A 19546-nucleotide genomic window follows, 5' to 3' on the forward strand; every position below is an offset into this window, starting at 1 on the left:
CTCTGGTTGCAGTAGGGGGCTTTGTATTGCGGTGGCTTTTCTTGTTGTGGAACACAGGCTCTAGAACTCAGTAGTTGTGGCTCTTGGGCTTAGTTGCTCCGAGGCACATGCAATCTTCCTAGACCAGGGATCGAACCTGTGTCCCCTGCATTGGTAGGCAGATTCATAACAACTGGGCCACCAGGGAAATCCAGTGGGAGTTTTTCAACACAGCTCCAACTTAGCCAGTAATTCCTCACTGTGGTGTTTCTTTTCCTTCTACCTCTGCCCGGACAAGCACATCTCTGACTGTATTTATTCATCAAAACCAGAAGTCTCCCACCCCAAGAACTAATCATCTAAAATCACAATGATGACCTCCCCCTCCCAAAAAAAGAGAAGAGACTGAATAAAAGCAAGAAAAATACGCATTTTGGTTTCTTTTCACCCTTTCCCTTTTTATTAAAATACTTGTCCATCACGATTATGAATCTTGAACTCTAATGAGCCACCGATATTACCATTGTTTATTACTTTTATGTGAAATCTTTTTTTTATTATTTGTTTGGGCTGAAGCCCAGTCATAGATTTACTGCTTTCCTCATGACTGGTCTTAAAATATTTGATTTCAGCTGTCAGAATGCAAATAACTCCAGATATCCTCGTTCAATGGAGACACTGAGGAGGGTTTTATTGTTGGGAGGAAAATGGTGAATAAGGAATGATGCTGATAACATTAAAATGGTCTCGATATTAACAAAAGAGGAGAAGAAGAAAGAGGCTGGAAGAGGAGGAGCAGGGAGGCGGAACTGGTCGTAGCTAAAAGCCTGATCCATTTCGTCTTAAAATCTAGAGAGCCTCCTCCGTTTCGCCCCCTTTTCATCTGTCCTTGAAGTTTAGTTCCCACCTTTCTGGTCTGTCTCTAAAATGTCTCCCCCATGATAATTTTACTTGGAGAGGGAGGACCCACCTGACCCCACAGTGCGTTCAATCAACAGGCTTTCTGACAATTTCAGGTGATTCTCAACACCCAGCAGCCAGATCTGTGACTGCCCCCTCACCCATCGGAAGGATTGCATAGGCTGTAGTTGCTACGCAAAGGTTTGCCAAGTAACAAGTAAGTGACAGATGTGTTCTATGCAGTTTATCAGCACGTCACCAACACGACCACTTGGGAGTCCTGCCTGAACCTGGCAAGGGAGATCTTACGCCCATTTCACAGATGAGGTTATTGAGGTTCCCTAAATCTCCCAGCATCACAGGGCTGGTCATTAAGGATCAAAAGCCAGGTGTTCTTACCCCAAGTCCCGGCCCTTTCTTCTGTATCACGACAAAACCGGAAAAGGGAGGATGGAGTTGAAAATAAGGTGCGTTTGACATTGAGAAAGTCACAGAGAGGAAGAGAAGCAGGAGCAGTCAACCCTGTGACTGGTTGATACAGCCTGGAATCTATGGGCATCCTGCAGAAACACTCCCATCGGCGGCATAACGCATCTTCCGGAAGCCTGCCTACTGTAACGTCAGGGTACGCTGTTGGCTTCCTCTGATGGCAACATCTTTGATGCTGACTGCTGGGGAGGCAGGGAGAAGGCAGCAGAGCCCTCTTCCAAAGGGTCAGCCCAGTCACCCACTGCTCCCTGCCTGGACGTCTTCCCCCTTCAGCACCCCTAGCAGAGTTGCTCCCAACCTGGCAGCACACTGGGCTTACCCGGGCAGCTTTAACCAAATACTGATGTGCGGGCCCTGCCCCAGAGAGTCTGGGATTCAAATGCACAGCGGGAGGAAGAACATCTGCCCCAGGGAGAGGTGGTCACCTCCAGGAAGAACGTTCCAGCTTCGTGACCCCTGGGAACCCTCACCTACTGTGTGTCCTGCATTGGCAGGCGGATTCTTTACCACGGAGCCACCTCTGAGTTTTACCATATCTGAGTTAATTTTCAAATTCTCGCATTAGTCAGGATAGGAAAGGCTTTGCCCATTAACAAACTAACCCTCGTGTCTCTGTGACTGAATGTAGATTTCTTTCCAGCTCACAGTGTAGATCCAGGTGAAAAGTGAAAGTCGCTCAGTTGTGTCCAACTCTCTGAATTCTCCAGGCCAGAATATTGGAGTGGGTAGTCTTTCCCTTCTCCAGGGGATCTTCCCAACCCAGGGACTGAACCCAGGTCTCCCGCATTGCAGGCAGATTCTTTAGCAGCTGAGCCACAAGGGAAGCCCAAGAATATTGGAGTGGGTAGCCTATCCCTTCTGCAGCAGATCTTCCCAACCCAGGAATCGAACCAGGGTCTCCTGCATTGCAGGTGGATTCTTTACCAGCTGAGCTACTAGGGAAGCCCAGGCAGGCAGGGCCAGAGGAGGGGCCAGATGAGTTTTGCTCCACGCAGTCACGCAGGGATCCAGGCTGATGGAGGCCTCCAAGTCCCTGAGATGGGAAAGAAGGCAGACTGGAGAGTTACCCCATCTTTTCAGGGCCTCACTTTGGAAGTGACACTCGCCACTTATTTTCCATCATTGGTCAGATCTGATCCTACAGCCTGGCCTCACTGCAAGAGTGCAACTTCTGAGAGCTGGAATGAAGAGAAGAGCAGGAGATTGGTGAACTCGTGTGATGTCCACCCCGCTTCCTCATCCCCTTTTCCTTTCTAGCTAGAACATGGAACCAGCCAGTGCACCTCACTCAAAGCACCTGCTGCGGCCAGGTGGGTCAGGTTGGCAGAGATCCAATTTGAACCTTTCTGCTCCTTCTCATTTCTTCCAGGGGGACTGACTTTTGCCTGAATGAACTATTTCTGTAGCTCATAGCATTGCTGGCAAGAAATGTTACAGATTTCTGTGGACTTTGCTACACTCCTTATGCTCTGATTTTATATCTAGACTCATGTTCATTTTAAGGTTCTTTATTTAACCAACTTTATGGCTACATCTACAGGTTTCAATGGGGATGGGGTCGGGGGTGGGAGGCGTAAGTTGACCTCATGATGGTATCTTTGTTTGATAGTATACTGGCACTTATACCATCAGTTGAGCTGATTTAACAGGATTTATAATGTATTCAGCAGTTGATGGCTTGAGCCTAATTGAACACAAATTTATAATGCCATCCAGTGTTGTAATTAAAATGTAAAATTAGCTCATCAGATACTGTGTACACACACTCTCTCACAAGCCCATCAGCGGCCTTCGTTTTGTCTACGGTCAATTACATTTTCAACGTGGAATCCTCAGAAGACTCCACCAAATGAATGGACAGGAAAATAAATCAACCAAGGACTTGAGCTGGCTCTAAACTGACCAGGAAACACTCGGAAAATTGTTTTCAAACAAGGAAAGACATTAATTTTCCGAGGTGGTGATTTTGGAGTGTGATTAATTTTCCAGGCTATTTGGGTTATCACAGAAATATGGGAGCTGGCCACAAGGGGTGAGGCAGGGGTAGGGGGATTGAATGCATTAAAAAAGAATTGCTTGTGTGTCTCTGGCCAGAGTCCAGGTCATGCAAGAAAGAGAAAATAGGACCTTCCCCACCCCACCCCTCAAACAAAACAAGTCCTTAATGATGATCTGCAGACGTAATTGTTAATTCCAATTGGTCTTCTTGCTATGTGGTGACTTACCTGTTGTGAGGGCATCTTCAGGCTTAAAATTACATTGTGAGCCTAGAAACAGCCCTTCTGTAAATATTGTTAAAGAATAATTAGAGATAAAAGGGAATGATGCTGGTGATGGGGAAACTGTTCTCACCACGGGGCTCATGCTTGCCCTCTGCCGTGGAGAACAGAGGAGCCCTTTCTTCAACTCGGGAAATGCACAGGAAGGGATAAACTAGTCATGGGACTTCTTCAGTGTTCCCTTTTATTTGGGGGCATGAACACCTGTTTCGGGAGGGGGCTCTTCCACCCCAGCCCGTCCCCTCCTCTCTCCCCACTGCCCCTGGTGGTGTTGGGTTGTACCTGGAGTTAGCCGAGCTTAAGGGTAAGACCCCCAACTTCAAGTTCAGAGGATTCCCTCAAATCTCCCCCAGGTTCTATAATTCACTAGAACAAGTCGTGTGTCACAACTACAGTCTCATTGGAGCAGAATGATGCACTTGAGAACCAGCCAAATGAAGGCTTTGGCTTTGGCCAGGTCTGGGAGGTGTCCAACTGTGAAGCTTCCGCCATCTTCTCCCCAGAGTCCTGACACTGTTAACCCTCCCGGCCATGCTGTGTGACACACTCTGAGTATACTACCAACCAGGGATGCTCATCCAAACTTCCATGTCCAGAGTTCTTACTGGGGCTTCATTACGCAGGCGTGACGGAATCTCTGGCCACGTGATTGAATTTCCAGCCCCCTCCCCCACCCTCTGAGGTCAAGCTGCTTTTCAGGGTTCAGCCCTCCAAGCCTCTAATCACGTGGCTGGTCTTTCCATTTGGCCAGCCCCCACTCAGAGTCATCTCTGTATAACTTAAACTATCTTGGGGTATCATCAGGTGTGGTCTGAGGACCCCAGTTTGAATCCCAAAGAACCTTCTCTCACTTGGGAAGCTCCAGATGCTGAGACATTACCTCCCGGGAGTCAGGACAAAGGCCGGACCTCTCTTTAGAGGAGATGAAATGTCTTACTACACAAAGCGGCATCCCCCACAGAAGGAAGAATAGCTGTGTCTGATCTGGGGTCACCTTTGAGCAGACCCAGTCCAAAATGCCCAGAGAGCCCAAGCCCATCTCCCCAGGACCCAGACTGGTCCACATGCTCACCGGCAAGGACCTGCTCCATGCCAGGTGACAAAGAGGAGCCCCCAGCTCTTCACTCGGGGGCTCCTGGGCTGCACATGCTTCCACCGAGAGCACCCATTCCCTGGAGGGGTTGGGCAGGATGGGAATGGGGTCTCCTGTCTGCAGTGGGGCCTCTGTGGGGAGCCGGGCAGGGTATCGGGGTCAGTGCCCAAGCTGGAAACCCCTTAAGCTTCAGTGGGCATCAGCGTGGTGTGGGGTGTCACCTGTCATTTTTGCAGTTGGTACAGGCTTCAGGCCTCCGCAGTGACAGTAACTGCTCCAACAGGAACCGCACCGGGGGTGTTCATGGTAAAGGGGCAGCCCAGGTGGGCTGGGGGTTCCTTCCAGGTGGCACAGGCTTGGAGAGGGGACACCCCATCCGGGCTGGCTCACACAGAACATGAGGAAGACCAGGCATCAACAAGGAGAAGAGCTCCACTTACCTGGGGAGATGGGTTCCTGGTTATCTTCACCCTTCTTTCAGCTTTTCACAGCTTTTATTTTACACAAGCACATCAACTCCCCCGCATGCGTGCCAGGAGAGGCGAGGGCCCCTGTCAAACGGACCTCATCCCCGAGGCTGATCCCAGGATCCACTAGGACTCACATCTTCTCCCAGCACATCACTGAAGCCCCACCAGGCCCCCAGCAAGTCTTCATCTCTTACAGATTCATACCAAGTACCGCAGCCTTCAGCTGCTTAAACAATAGAAGCTCACTGTCTTAAAGCCCTAGAGGTCGAGGTGTCAGCAGGGTTGGGTCTTAGGGCCGTGAGGGAAGGATCTGTTCCAGGCCTCTCTCCTAGCTTCTGGAAGTTCCAGCTTATGGTGATGTAACTCTATAGTTCACATGCTGTTCTGTGTGAGTGTGTGTGTGTTGGGGTGTGTTGTGTATGCCTGTGTCTCCATTTTCCCCTTTTTATGAGGCTACCAATCACATTGGATTAGAACCTACCCTAATGACCCTTATTTTAACTCTGTAAAGACCCTAAGGATCTCGAAGGTCACATTCCGAGGTAGGGGCCTTAAGAATGTCAACATATGGGTGGCAGAGGGGAGCCTACAATTGAACCCATAGCACAGTGGCCCCCAGCCTACATCGCAGCTTCCCTGGGGGCGACCAGAGCCCTTCTTCCATGGAACTGCCTCTCCTATGAGGCTCCTACGCGCCTTCAGACAGTTCCAACCTGCCCCGTGGAGAGGCGGCCGGACATCAGACATCAGGGCTTTTATCCAGGCCATTGTTACAGATGGCGCCTCTGATAGCTTCGTTTTAATACCTTCTCAGCAACGTCCCCCCCACGCTCCCCACCTCTCTCTGACCAGAAGCCTTGTGTAATCAGGGGCCCCACCAGCTGCCAACTGGGAGGGAAGGCGGGTATCTGTGATCATCTGAGATGCGGGGAATGGGGGGTATTAATGGAGGAGGGCACACTGGCAGAGCAGGGGAAGGCGCCAGGTGGCCAGTCTGCGTCCAGCCTCAGACGTGCCTGCAGACACGGCAGCAGTTATGATTTAGCCAGAAATCAGGTCCCTACTCTCGATTCTTGAGAGCCCCCTGGACTGCAAGGAGATCAAACCAGTCAATCCTAAAGAAAATCAACCCTGAATATTCATTGGAAGGACCGGTGCTGAAGCTGAAGCTCCAATACCTTGGCCACCTGATGCAAAGAGCTGACTCCTTGGAAAATATCCTGATGCTGGGAAAGATTGAGGGCAGGAGGAGAAGGGGGTGACAGAGGATGAGGTGCTTGGATGATGTCACCGACTCAATGGACATGAGTGTGAGTAAAGTGTGACAGTGAAGGGCAGGGAAGCCTGGCTACAGTCTATGGGGTCGCAAGGTGTCAGACATGACTTAGTGACTGAACAACAGCAAAAAACCCTTGACAATATGGTTATTCTCTTTCCTGGCCTTTTTCAGAGGTGATGGAGAAGGTTCCCATGGATGCACCCTGTGGGCACATCACACGAGTGGGTCCTGCCCTTATTCCTTCTCGATTTGCAAACACACACGCAGCCGACCCTCGCTTCTGCGGACCACAGCTTGGAATGGCCAGGAACTGCACGTCTGTTCCCAGTACTCACTTGGAGAGTATTTAACTGTGTTTAATGCCCCACGTTCATTTCTCGCTCCTCAAATCGTGGGCTGAATGATAAGAAGATAAACTAGACGAGGTATATCTTCCAGCAAACACGAGTGCCTCGTGCCGTTGAGCCAGGCTCCTCGGTGCCTCTGAAGGGCTCTGAAGGTCATGGGCCGTGAGGACTTGCTGGGACGTGGCAGCCAGTGGTATAGCATGTCCCCAGATCTGGTTGGGATAAAGCCACCCCCCTCCCCCCCCAGGTATGAGGATCGAGCTGAAAGACAATCTGTCAGGCAGACCAAAAGGAAAAAAAAATTCCTGGCTACTGCCAGTGCTGGGTCAAGGGCAGCCTTGGGTGCGAGAAGCCCCAGCCCAGCAGCTGTCTGGCACGTGGGTCGGGGTGGACGGAGCAGAGGACGGACGGTGTGAGTACAAGGGCAGTTGTTGTAATATCATCACCGCCGTTCCTCACCAAGGGTTTGGACCAGGTTGAGCCCTCTATCCTCATCAGCTCCTTTACTCTGCACTAAATCCTTGTGAGCTCTGTATCATCAGCACCACCTTATAGATGAGGAAGCTGGCTGGGAGGAGTGAAGTAACTGGCTCAAGGGCAAGGTCAAAGCTGCCATTCACACTTGGTCCTGCCTGTTCCCAGCCTGGGCTCCATCCCCCATTGTGCTCACAGCCTCCCGCCTGGAGTCCAGGAAGAGCTGAGCCTGTAACCAGCTTCCTAATTACTTTTCTCCCACCCCCTGCCCCCCATGCGCTGTAACATGCACGAGACCCCATCTGTGGCGATGTCTCTCAGCTCCCCAGCACGCCCTGCACCACATGCCTTCATTAAGCAAGCTAATTACTTGCCAACTTGAGAGCCTGATCAGGCCTTCTGCGGGGGATGCCTCTGGGTCTGCTCTGACCCCACAAGCCCGAGGGCACCCCTGGCTCCCACGTGGGACCCAGCCTGGGGCTGTCTGAACATCCCATAACCCCCCCGTTCATCATCTGGCTGCAGACCGGCTGGCAGAAGGAGGCTTAGTCTGGGCAGGGATGTCCATAGAGCCCAAGGGATGTCCACGAGAGAAGGAGAGTGTCTGAAAATGTTTTCAACAACAGACATGCCTCCTTTGCCATGGAAATAGCTCTTCTCGTTTGCTTTGTACCTGCTGTGTGCAGGCTGGGGTTGGAGGCAGGGGTCTGCGAGGTACCCACGTAAGAGCACTTAGGTTTGGCTCTAGACCCAGACAGTGCCTTTGTCCATTCCTTGTAATTCCACCCCCCATCCCAGCAGCCTCAACTCTGCTTCCTTGTCCAGACCCCCGGAGGTCCTTCTGTAATAAGGATGTATGTGATGTCTGCCCACAACAGTCACTCAGCACTTCACAATTTACAAACTCTTTTATATCCTAACTTACAGGAATCCTCTCTGAACAGTCTCATACCCACTTTACAGATGAATACACTGAAGTGGAGAAGGAGGAAATATATTAGAACTCTTCTGGTAGCAAGTAACAAAGAAACTCCTAGATCAATTAGATTGGGGGAAGTGTTAAATCTTGGGTTACACAATTGTAGATTGAGGAGTAGGGTAAGATGGCTTCAGGTAGAGTTAGATCCAGGTGCTTAAACGAGTCATCAATAATCTCTCTGCCCTCAGTTCTTGACTCTAGGCCCCTCTGGCTAGTTTCAGAAAGGCTCTGTCCTCACAGTGCAGAATGACAAGTGGCCACCCCCGGCTTCTGTCCCATCAGTGATTCGCCACGTTGAGCAGGTCAGAGTGAGGCAGGGACTGGCCCCTGCCTTCCTGCCCTTAGCACCTTGTTTGAGGACTCACAGAGACCACCCCACCCCACTGCTGACCTGGCCTGGCCGAGTTTGCTGGCCCAGGCTCCCTTAGACCACCCTGCCCGAAGGGGCAAGACCTGGGACTCTCTGGTCCCCTAGGATCCCTCCCTCCCACCGCCCACTCTGTCCACACCACCGACACTTTCGCTCCATGCCCAGCCACCGTGCTCCACTCTGAGTCCTGCAAAGAACCTCTGCATGGAACCCTCCCTGACTGCGGCCGAAGCCTGCCTCCTTCCCAGCGATGTCACAACAAGCACCACACAGCCTGCCGTCCTCTGTATGTGAGTCTACGCTCCCCACCAGGGCCCAAGAACTATCTAGAACACGCCTGTTTTCAGCTCAGCTCCCGCACCCCCTCAAAGGCACTAGCACACATCCTTCTGAATGAACAGGCTCATGGTTGATGAGTGTGCCGATAGAGGCAGCCCTGTGCACACGCTTGAGGCCACGGGCACCAGACTTCAGTGGGTGCCAGCCAGCTGGGGCTCTGCATGGCTCTGAGTGGGGGGGGGGGTGAGGACCTTCCAGCTCACATGTGTGCTCAAGAGACCCCTCCATTCTCAATGGCTCCCCAAACCCTCCAGCCAGGAGTCCCAGGGTGCACAGTGAGTGTCGGTCTGCAGGGTGGCCTCCTAGCACAGAGCTCCATTCAGAACGGAGGGTTAACCAGCAGCCTCAGCAACCCGGCACAGGAGCCATGTGAAGGCTGAGGGCTGCACTCAAGGGAGTGGGGACCCTTCCCATGAAGGCTGTGAGCTGCCCGACCACCCCCTACCCTCGACCCCCTCCCCAACCCCCCAGCCTCCTCCCCAGACAGACCTCCCTGAGGCTGGAAGGTCTGGCAGACAGCAGCTAACACAACAGTTTCTGGAACTCATTTGAATTTGACTGTCCCTCACCTGACCCTCCTGCCAATGCAGGAGACATAAGAAAAGCTGGTTCCATCCCTGGGTGGGGAAGATCCCCTGGAGGAGGGCATGGCAACCCACTCCAGTATTCCTGCCTGGAGAATACCACGGTCAGAGGAGTCTGACGGGCTATAATCCATGGGGTCTCAGAGTTGGACACGACTGACCCGACCTAGCACACAAGCACACACACACACCTGACCCAGAACGTGGAAGAACTTGGGGACCCAAGCTGGGCTCGCAGCAGAGACCCAAGAGATGTTCGTGGAGGCCAAAGTGCCCCCGATGTATCGGCCTTGGCCCCGCCTGTAACACCAACTTCTTCCCCTCCCTTGCGGTTTCCCCCGCACCGTCCTGAGGCCAGCGGCGTGGGAAGCAGGCAGGCTTTCCCACTGGCTGCCCCGCTGAGATTCGATGGTGGGGACAGAAGTGGACATCAGGAGATAGTAACGCCGCGACCTAGGGTACCGGGGTGCGAGCACAGGAGGTGGGATTCTGGACGTGCTCTGAAGGGGGCGCCCTTGAGACTTGCGGATGAATTCAAGGAAGTCAGTGGCCCTGAGCTCCACCACGCGGGCCTTTGGGAGGGCTTGGGGCCGCGGAGGAGGTATTGGTAATTCAGTCTGGCGGCTGATGTCTAAGCAGACATCCAAGGGAAGGAGTCAAAAAGGCAGTGGTACCCGAGAGCTTACAGTTTCAGGGCAGGTGTGGCCCGGTGTGTGTCAGTCGCTCAGTTGTGTCTGACTCTTTGCGACCCCTTGGCCTGTAGCCCGCTAGGCTCCTCTGTCCAAGAATTCTCCAGGCGAGAATACTGGGATGGGTTGCCCTGCCCTCCTCCAGGGGATCTTCCTGACCCAGGGATCAAACCCGGGTCTCCTGCCTTGCAGGTAGATTCTTGGGAAGCCCCAGCGGGGGCGGGGTGGATGCACTTAGAGGTCGTTGATGAATTGATGGCTTTGAGACTCGTGGTCGGAGATCCTATCCCTGGGGCCCAGTTAGGGGGTCGGTGGGTGAGGGGAGAGGTGGGGTCAAGAGAGAAACCAACCTGCATGGTGTGCTTACTCGCTCAGTCGTGTCCAACTCTTTTCAACCCCATGGACTGCAGCCCACCAGGCACCTCTGTCCATGGGGATTCTCCAGGCAAGAATACTGGAGTGGGTTGTCATTTCCTTCTCCAGCGGATCTTCCTGACCCAGGGATCGAACTGGGATCTCCTGCATGGCAGGCAGATTCTTTACCAACTGAGCTTCGAGGGAAGCCCCAACAGCCTGGTGGGAGGCACGCAGAAGAATGTTTTCCCAGGAGGCAGAAGTAAGCGACCGTGTGGCTTCAGAGTGGAAGTTGGGGGTGGGGGGAAGGCAGGAGTTAGGGTGAGTGGGGGGAGGGGGATGAACACATTGGATTTAGCAGCGGGGAGGTCCCGGGGCTTCGAGGAGCTGCTCCCAAGGATCAGCGTGGGCCAAACGTACCTGGAATGGGTTTAAGAGATGGGAGGGGCGGGGGTTGACGGGGAGAACGCGCGCCTGGGTGAATTTTTTCGCAAAGCGGAGCCGGAAGAAGGGCCGGAGCTGGAGCAGGAAGCGGGGCTGGGAGGAGAGGCTTTTCACGCGGCAAGAATCCCGCGCCCCCGACTCCCCTGCGAATCCGCAGCGCGGAGTGCGAAGTCGTGCTTTTACCAGACTTAGAAGGACTCCAGGCGGCCCACGAGCCGCACCAACGGCCACCCCCGGCCAGATGCCGCCGCTCGCCCGCCCGCCCGTGACTCCCTGGCGCCGATGCAGGGCCTCCTGGCAAACCCGCGCCGGCCCCCGCCTCCCCCGCCCTACCTAACTGAATAATTTAGGCGCTATTCTGAGTTAAAACCAAAGAAAGTAATTTGGAGTGACTAATTCCTCGTGAAATTTATGTTCCCCCAAATGTCTTGCTGGTAACAATGCTGGGAGCCATTTATCCCCGTAATTTCAGAGGCGGTGCTTCTGGAAGGAGCTCTCGGGCTGAGAAGGTCTCGTTTTTTTTTTTTTTTGTCTGTTTGTTTTTTCTGGCAGGCCCCCCGAGGCAGGGTGGCCACACGACTCCTGCCGCGGGGACAGGGGCCGGTTTGTGAGAGACGGCATCACCCATGTGGCCCTTCACAAGGCCGCCTCAGAACTTCACAGTTGGCAAGGCTGGAGGGAAGGAGGGAGGGAGGGAGGGTGCTGAGCTGAGCTGGACGGAAACAGTGTGATATCTGAGCAGGTCCTGAAGGACCAGGGGCTTCAGAAAGGTGACAAGAAACTGCAGGGGCTCGAGGTGAGCATGAAGAATGGTCTGGAAGAACATGAGTGGGGCAGGAAGAAGAGATGGAGGGGTCAAGAGCAGAGAAAGACTGCTCCCCCAAGCCCCATCTCTGACCCCACAAACCTGCCCCAGCTGCCCAGAGAGAGCCCTCACCCACTCTGGGCCCCCAGCCCCTCCCTCATCCTTCCATGACCCCAGCCCTGTCCCGACTGGACTGGGAACATCTGTGTCCAGATTGGCCTTTCCCTGGCCTGGACACTCTCGCCAAGTGGGAGTCTGGGCAAGGTGGTATCTAGCAGAAGAACAACCGGTACAAAGGCCCCAAGGTCGCTCATTCCTCGGTGTGTTCTGACAGCGAGGGGGCCAGCAGAAGTGGCAGGACCTGGGTCCGATCCATGTCGTGCTCAGCACTGGCCCGGCACACAGTAGGAGCCTTAAGGATGGCAGGTAAATGAATCGGGAGGGGGTAGAGAGAGACGTACATACGTGTGGGGAGATGGCCCCTGTCCATCACGATGGCTCTACGATGCCCTGGACCTAAAATGTGCCCCCTGCCCTGCTCTGAGCATGGGGTGGCCATGGAGTCTGGCCTTGGTCCTGCTGAGTTCCCTCCGGGACAGTTGGGAGCTGGGCATCAGGACCCTGATGATGAACCCAGACTGGTGGCACCTGCCTGCCTGGCACACAGGCACCCCTCCCACACAACACGGGACCTCAGTCTCCTCCTTTGTAAGATGGGGAGGCAGAGGGCATTCCAAAGTGGAGACTGAGGTGGGGAGTGGGAAGGTCTCAGAGAATCGGGCTCTTGTGAGAGCCCCGTGGAGCAGGGCATGTTTCCATCCAGAAGAGACTGGGTATGCCAGGGACCTCTCTGGAGACTCCAGGACTTCTTGGGGTCACCCTAGGGAAGGCACTAGAGACAGAGGCAGGAGCCTGGGAACCCCACAGTCCCCAGCCACAGGCTCTGAGCTGGGGCAGGAGGCAGAAGATGGGCCCGCCTCCATCCCATGGGAGAAGCAACGGCTGCAGAGATGGACCGTGACGGCTTCCACCCAGCTGATGTATGGGGCTGCTTCATTCTCTCCAGAAAGAACCACGTCCCAATCAGCGAGGGGCCCATCAGGGAGGGAGGCTTTGATTCTTTAGTAAACTAACCACCTCACTGTATGGAGCATCTGTTGCATGCTGGGCACACCCTCACTGGCCTCTTCATTAATTCTGACAATCCTGAGGTAGGCAATCTATCTCTACTTTTAAAAAGTGGGAAGTAAGCTCAGAGAGGTAGTGTGACTACCGAAAGGTCACACAGCACAGGAGTGACTGAGTTGGTATTCAAACACAGATTTCTCTGGCTCCTAGTGGATTCTACCAACCCACTGTTTGATATCTGCTCCTGAATCCTGATCTCAAGAAATGAAAGTTTTGAGGTTGGAGAAAATATTCAGTTTTCACCTTGAAAGGATGAGTCTCCCATCCCGAGTTCAAAAGGGCTTCAGTTACTCTTCCTACTGTCATATTTCCCAGGAGGAATCAAAGGCGCTAAATTTATGGTATCTGAAGTGGAATTTATGGTGTTTAAAGCGACTTCTCAAGCATCCCAATAAAGGCTCTGATTTATAACTAACGCATTGTTTTAAATGCATTACAAATGATAAAAATCGGGCCTGCCAATGCACCTCAAGAGAAGTCATATTAAGGGAGGAAAAGAAACGGTGAGATTAGATGTTGCATTAAAAGATAGAGTGATGGATTAAGGCCCAGGTGTGAATTTAGTGTGACTCGCCAGAAAAAGTTGGGGGGGCAGTAAATCCAAAGTGACAATCTGTGTACAGTGGACCAATATTTGTCACTTTTATTGTACTTTGTTCAGAATTGGTGATGGGTCATTATTTAGACACACACACACAGACACCAACAATGCTCAATAAAGCTCAGAAGTGGAAGCTTCTTGTGCTAAGGATACAGGCTAACAGACTTCCCTGGCGGTCCAGTGGTTAAAACTCCATGCTTCCACTGCAGGGGGCATGGGTTCAACCCCTGGTCAGGGAACTAAGATCCCACAGGCCCTGCAGTGCAGCCCCGCCCCCCCCCCAAAAGGGGAGGGGATTACAGGGTAAAACCTCAACTCTAAACCACCGTGTCAGCTCAGAGGACATTACATAATGGAAGATTCTCCATAGTATTCAGGAAACATTCCAAACCCAGAAAATGTGGGAAAGACTCTCAGAGGGTCCCTAACTATTCTCAAGAAGCGAGGGGAGGGTGACACCCACATCTCCCGAGTGGGGGAGCCCCACCCACACCCATGTCAGCATCCTCATCAATAGCAATAGCAGTGACGATGATCGGAGGGCCTGACATTTCTCCTGGTCACTTGTTCAAAGAGCTTCTGAGAGCAAAGGTGGCTGGAACCCAGGGCATGCTGGCTGTTCTTCACCTTGGGAAGTTGCAAGTCCCTGTCTCGATCAGAGATGCTGGGCTAGATTGGCTTATTGTTCCCAACTCTCTCCTCTCTGTAACTGGATAACAGATTCATGCTCTCTGCTCTGTGACTTGCAGTATTTCGCACTGTGGGTGGGATACACGTCCCTGCTGGAAAGAGACAACCCCCTTAGTCCCAGTCCCAGCCCCCTAATCATATATGTCATGTAGGTAGCACCCCACTCTGCTTTCTATTTTAAGCTAACTCCAATCACCTCCTAATCCACCCCAGGCCTGGACCTCCCAAGAGGCTCACAGGAAACCTCCTTCCCCCAAGGATGTCACTTTGATTGACTGTATTTCTGTTCCCCCAGATTCAAGCTTTCGTCAGTTCTGTCAAGTGAGTTTCCTTGTCATAGTGCTTTTAAAGAACCCTAGAATTTCTCTACCAAGGTTCCCCATGGAGCCCCAGACCCAGACCTTCTTATGAGATGTTTTTAGAACCCACAGAGACCTGTGGAAGTGGGGCAGGGGAGGGGAGACCGAACTGGAAACCTAGCCAGGAAGCTATTCCTTCTCTTTTATTCCCTCCACTCTAGATTGGCATTTGGCTAATGAGAAGACTATTTCATGGGGGCTCCTTGTGGGCCCTGCCCCCAGCACGCTCATTTTTTGTATGGTCTCTTCCCATACACTCTGGGCTTGGTCATGTGACCAAGCAGAGTCTTGAAAAGGACTACGCAGATTAGAACTTGCATTCTTGGAAGATCCCCTCTTGAAACCCTAACCTACCCTGCAGGCAAGAGAGATCTGCCTGGCCAGCCCTCAGCTGTTCCAGACATCCCAACTGAAGCGCCAGGCATTCGGGTGAAGCCACCTGGAAATCTTCAACCCCAACCAAGCAGCTGCATGAGGAATCTCAGATGAGATCAGCAGAAGAACCATGCAGCTAAGCCCAACCCAGATAACGGAATAAATAAATGATGGTTATGGGGTGGTGTGTCACACAGGGTGATGGATTGAAGTATGTCTGTGAATTTTTTGATATCCGCTTGTCCCACTCATCCTCAGGCTTAGCAGAGGGTCCTCCTGAGGGTCCCTTCTTAAGGGAGACCCATGGTCTCTCCTTCCCATCCCCGTCCTCTTACAGGGGCCAGCAGACTGGGTAGTTTGGGGGGAGGATGTTTTTCCAGATATCCTTCTAGTCAACAGGATCTCTTGGGAACTAGAGGGCTCTTTGATCCCACCTTTCCTGGAACTCCCCTAGCCTTCCTGCTCATAAACAGAAAAGATCTTGAAGACAAATACATGTATACACATTTTCTTTTCATTCCCTGCTTTGAAGGATTTATTTCCCTGCTGGCAGAGGGATGCTCATCAGGGCATCACAGAAACAGGCTCGGTGTTGACCCATTCCCCCCAAAATCAGCCACTTTCAATGGGAAGGCGTTTTGATCACAGTTCACAAAACTTCAGTCATTTTCCCTGAACCCAGTCATCCCACTTCCCGGAATCAACCTGAAGATACACATCCAACAGTATGACAGAGAAATTCTGGGAATTGTAACAGTATCTGTAGAAACACTCAGAGCAGAGAGCTGTTGAGAAACCGATGATCTGTTCACATAGTGGACGCTACGTAGTTGTCAAAAAAAAAAAAAAAATTAAGATCTCTATGTCCCGATGTGGAGAGAGTTCCAGAATGCATTGTTAAGTTAAAAAAAAAAAATAAGAAAACCGTATTTACTGTGGAGTTATTTTTTGTGTAAGGAAGAAAAGGATAAGAAATACATGTACACACATATCTGCTCATTTTTGCAAACAGAAATACTGGAGGATATCCTCAAAATTAATGAAATTGGTTACCAACAGGGGGTGGGTGTGGATCGGGTACTTCTCTGACTGAACCTTTCAAATACAGTTTCCACTTTTGTGTCAAAAGTTAACAAGGTTGGGGGGGTGGAAAATGCCTAAGAATAAGTAGGAACAGAAATGAACCATACTGTACATCAAACTGAAAACATAACTGTACAGGAGAGATTTTTTGCAAAAAAGTATTGAATAGTTAATAGTTACTCTACGTTTTAAAAAATTCCTCACCAGCTTCTTTAATGGACCAGGCAAGCCTAGTCCATCACAGGCATCCAATAAAAGCTTTCTGGGGTAAATGAATGAATGAATGGCTCAAGGACAAAGACGGGAAGCTGAGTCCTGCTCTCCCTCCAACCCAGCTGTCTCTGCTCTGGTCACAATTTATATAACATGGCTTCCCAGCTGGTGCAAGTGGTAAAGGACCTGCCTGTCAATACAGGAGACTCGGGTTCGATCCCTGGGTCAGGAGATCCTCCGGAGGAGAGTGTGGCAACCCACTCCAGTATTGTTGCCTTGAGAATCCCATGGACAGAGGAGCCTGAGGAGCTACAGTCTATAGGATCGCAGAGTCAGACGCGACTAAAGCAACTCCGCGTGCACCCGAGGTCTGTTAAAAGCAATTTCATATCACAAAAACGAGCCACGGGTGCTTTCTGTGGCCCACACTCCTGCGCACCCTGCCCCCAGCAAAATTTTAAAATCCCACCCTTGCTGGCTTCTTCCCCTGCTCTGTCCTGGTTCCCCTCCTGCCTTACCCGCCCTCCACGGAAGACTTTCCTTAATAAAACACTTGCTGTTTTATGTGTTTGCTAGTGCTGCTGTCACAAAGCACCACAGGCTGGCAGCTTCCACAACAGAAACGTACGGTCTCTCGGCTGTGGAGCCTGGAAGTGTGAGGTCACGGTGTCAGCTGGGGGGTTCCTTCTGCAGCCGCTCTCCTTGGCTTCTCGACGGCTATCTCCCCAGGTCCTCATGTGGTCTTTCCTCTGCGTGTCTCTGTGCCCAAATGTCCCCTTTTTGGAAGGACACCAGTCGCCCTGGATGAGGGCCCACGCTCATGCCCGCATCACAATCATCTGCAAAGATCTTATTTCCGAATTCACAGGGACTGGGGGTCAGGACCTCGACATCTTTTGGGGACACAATTCAACTCCTAACACTTGCATACGACCCTGACTTAGTGCATTGCTGATTGCTAGCAGGACTGTTGCAAGAATTAATTATCAATACATATCAAGCATGAACCACAATGTTGGGGACAAAGCAAGTAAGTATACGATTGTTTTTATTATTATTGTTATATATTGAGGCATGGTCTCCACTCTCATGAACACCCTACTGCTGTTTGGCTGAGCCCCTTCACTGTTCACCTGAAACTACTACAACACTGTTAATCAGCTATGCCCCAATACAAAATAAAAAAAAAATTTTTTTTAAATACCCTATGCCTGGGCACTGAGTTGGTGCCATCCCACCTACCAGTCAATTTTCATCCCGTCCTCAATAGTGAATGCTTACCAGGCTCACCAGTCCCATAAAACACAGGGAAGGTCTGGTTCTGTGTCTCCGAGCTTGGAAGAGGCAAATATCACTTAGGAAAAGATTAAAGCCAAGGACGAAAACGACCTACGCCACAAGGACAAAGGTTACCTCGTCCTCAGAATGCCAGCAGCCTCACTGCTCCGTCAGTAGATGCGATCATAAAAAGTTACGACCCTCCAGAGCCTCCTCATCATATTTACAACTGTACATGGGATCTAGCACTGAGGAATGCCCAAGGAGGAGGCGCGCGTACTGAGTTGGCAGGTATCGGGGTCTTAAGGGATGGAAGCAGCGAGCTGGCATTTTCTATGCTGCTCTGAAGTCAGCGGGGGGCAGCTTAGGAGGAGGGATGGGGGCAGGAAGGGCTCCCCTTAGAGGGTAGGCAACACAGGGACTCGTGGCCACTTTTGCAGGAAGCCCAGGCAGGTGTCCATACGGGTGCACCCAGCAGGCATGGGTCCTGGCCCCACCTTCAGCTGCGGTTTGAGCACAGTGGTGGAGACCGCTCCACTTTTCCGCTTGTCAATTATTTCAAAGCGGCTGGAGAGGCGCGGGGGTTGGCGGGGGGGGGGGGGGGGGGACGGGACGGGGGGGGGGCAGTTCTGAGCGTGCGGTAGGCGGGGCCGCAGCTCTCGGCTTAGTTCAAGGTGCAGAGGTCCCCCGTGCTCGACGCCAAACTAAATAATGCATTTGTGCATGAAAAGAGAAGCTCAGAGCAAAAGCCCGAGAGCACTGCGTGTCCCACTCTTGGCCTTGGTGATGCTTGACATTTCTGGGAAATGAATTTAGCGCAAAAACCAACAATTCAAAACCTTGCGCTAAACAACCGATGCGAATAGAAGCGGTGGGAGAAGAAACGACGGTGAAGACGAAGCGCGTCCTAAAATAGTCCGCGTTGGCTGCTGTGTCCACGCGAGCAGGGGAGGCAAGTTGTCAAGGGAGCTTTGTTAAAGCAGAGACAGAGGCAGGCGCGAGGGCGGGCTATTGAGAGAAGCGTATGCGTGCGGGGGCTGTGGGGAAGGAGGAGTTGTTCTGCTGAATTCAGATGGATCATGCGTAAACTCCCGGAGGACGGTCCAGATTCCACTTCCGATCCCCCAGGGCCTGGCCGCTGGCCAAGCCGTGACCACCGTGTCCCACGGCCGGTCCCACGGGCCCCGCCTGCTCAACCTGTCCAAAATGGACTTAATGCCCCCCAGCACGCCCGATCTCACTACCTTCACCATTCCCCACTTCCCCTTTTCCCCACCCCCATCCAACCTGCTTCCACCTAGAGGCAGCCTTGGGCCGGGAGGATGGGTACAGGCTGGGAAGCCGCCCTACCAGGGGTCTGGGTTCAAATCCTGACTCTGACACTTACTGGGCTTCCAGGTGGCCCTAGAGGTAAAGAACCCGCCTGCCAATGCAGGAGAGGTAAGCAACACAGTTTCCATCCTTGAGGCGGGAAGATCCCCTGGAGGAGGGCATGACAATCCACTCCGTTATTATTGCCTGGAGAATCCCATCGACAGAGGAGCCCGGAGGGTTAAGGTCCTAGTCATGTCTCCTTGAGCAGGTTCTTTTCTCTGAGCCTCAGTGTTCCCCTTCTGTGAAATGGGTGTAACAGCCGCACCTGCTTCCAGTGGCTTCAAACTTGTCACAGTGGAGAGCTGTGCCTGCTCAACACAAACTACTCAAAAATCATTGACTATCATTATTAGTACCTCATTGCTCTCAAATAAGCCCCATTTCTCTGTCCCCACTATGCCTTCCTGCAGAACTGCTCAGACCACCTCCATTCATTCATGCATCCCTCCCCGCCCCTCCCAGCAGCCAAGGAAGAGGCCAGCAGGTGGGGTCCAACCCTGGCCAGGGCCAT

The 19546-nt window shown here is 52.3% G+C and overlaps 1 long non-coding RNA gene across 2 annotated transcripts; it reads left to right on the top strand.

Moving 5' to 3' along the window:
* The first annotated feature begins 11330 nt into the window (after window positions 1-11330).
* Window positions 11331-15298, top strand: LOC145533519 (uncharacterized). 2 transcript variants are annotated; one of them, XR_014074138.1, is made up of 3 exons: window positions 11331-11578; window positions 12209-12300; window positions 15074-15298. It is a non-coding gene; the product is annotated as an uncharacterized LOC145533519 (long non-coding RNA). The 2 variants fall into 2 exon arrangements; XR_014074139.1 differs by lacking the exon at window positions 15074-15298 and adding an exon at window positions 13196-13474 and having other exon boundaries at window positions 11337-11865.
* The last annotated feature ends 4248 nt before the right edge of the window (window positions 15299-19546 follow it).

Source organism: Giraffa tippelskirchi, chromosome 13 (genome assembly GCF_054371585.1).
Source record: "Giraffa tippelskirchi isolate mGirTip1 chromosome 13, T2T-mGirTip1v1.2.pri, whole genome shotgun sequence".
Classification (NCBI taxonomy): domain Eukaryota; kingdom Metazoa; phylum Chordata; class Mammalia; order Artiodactyla; family Giraffidae; genus Giraffa; species Giraffa tippelskirchi.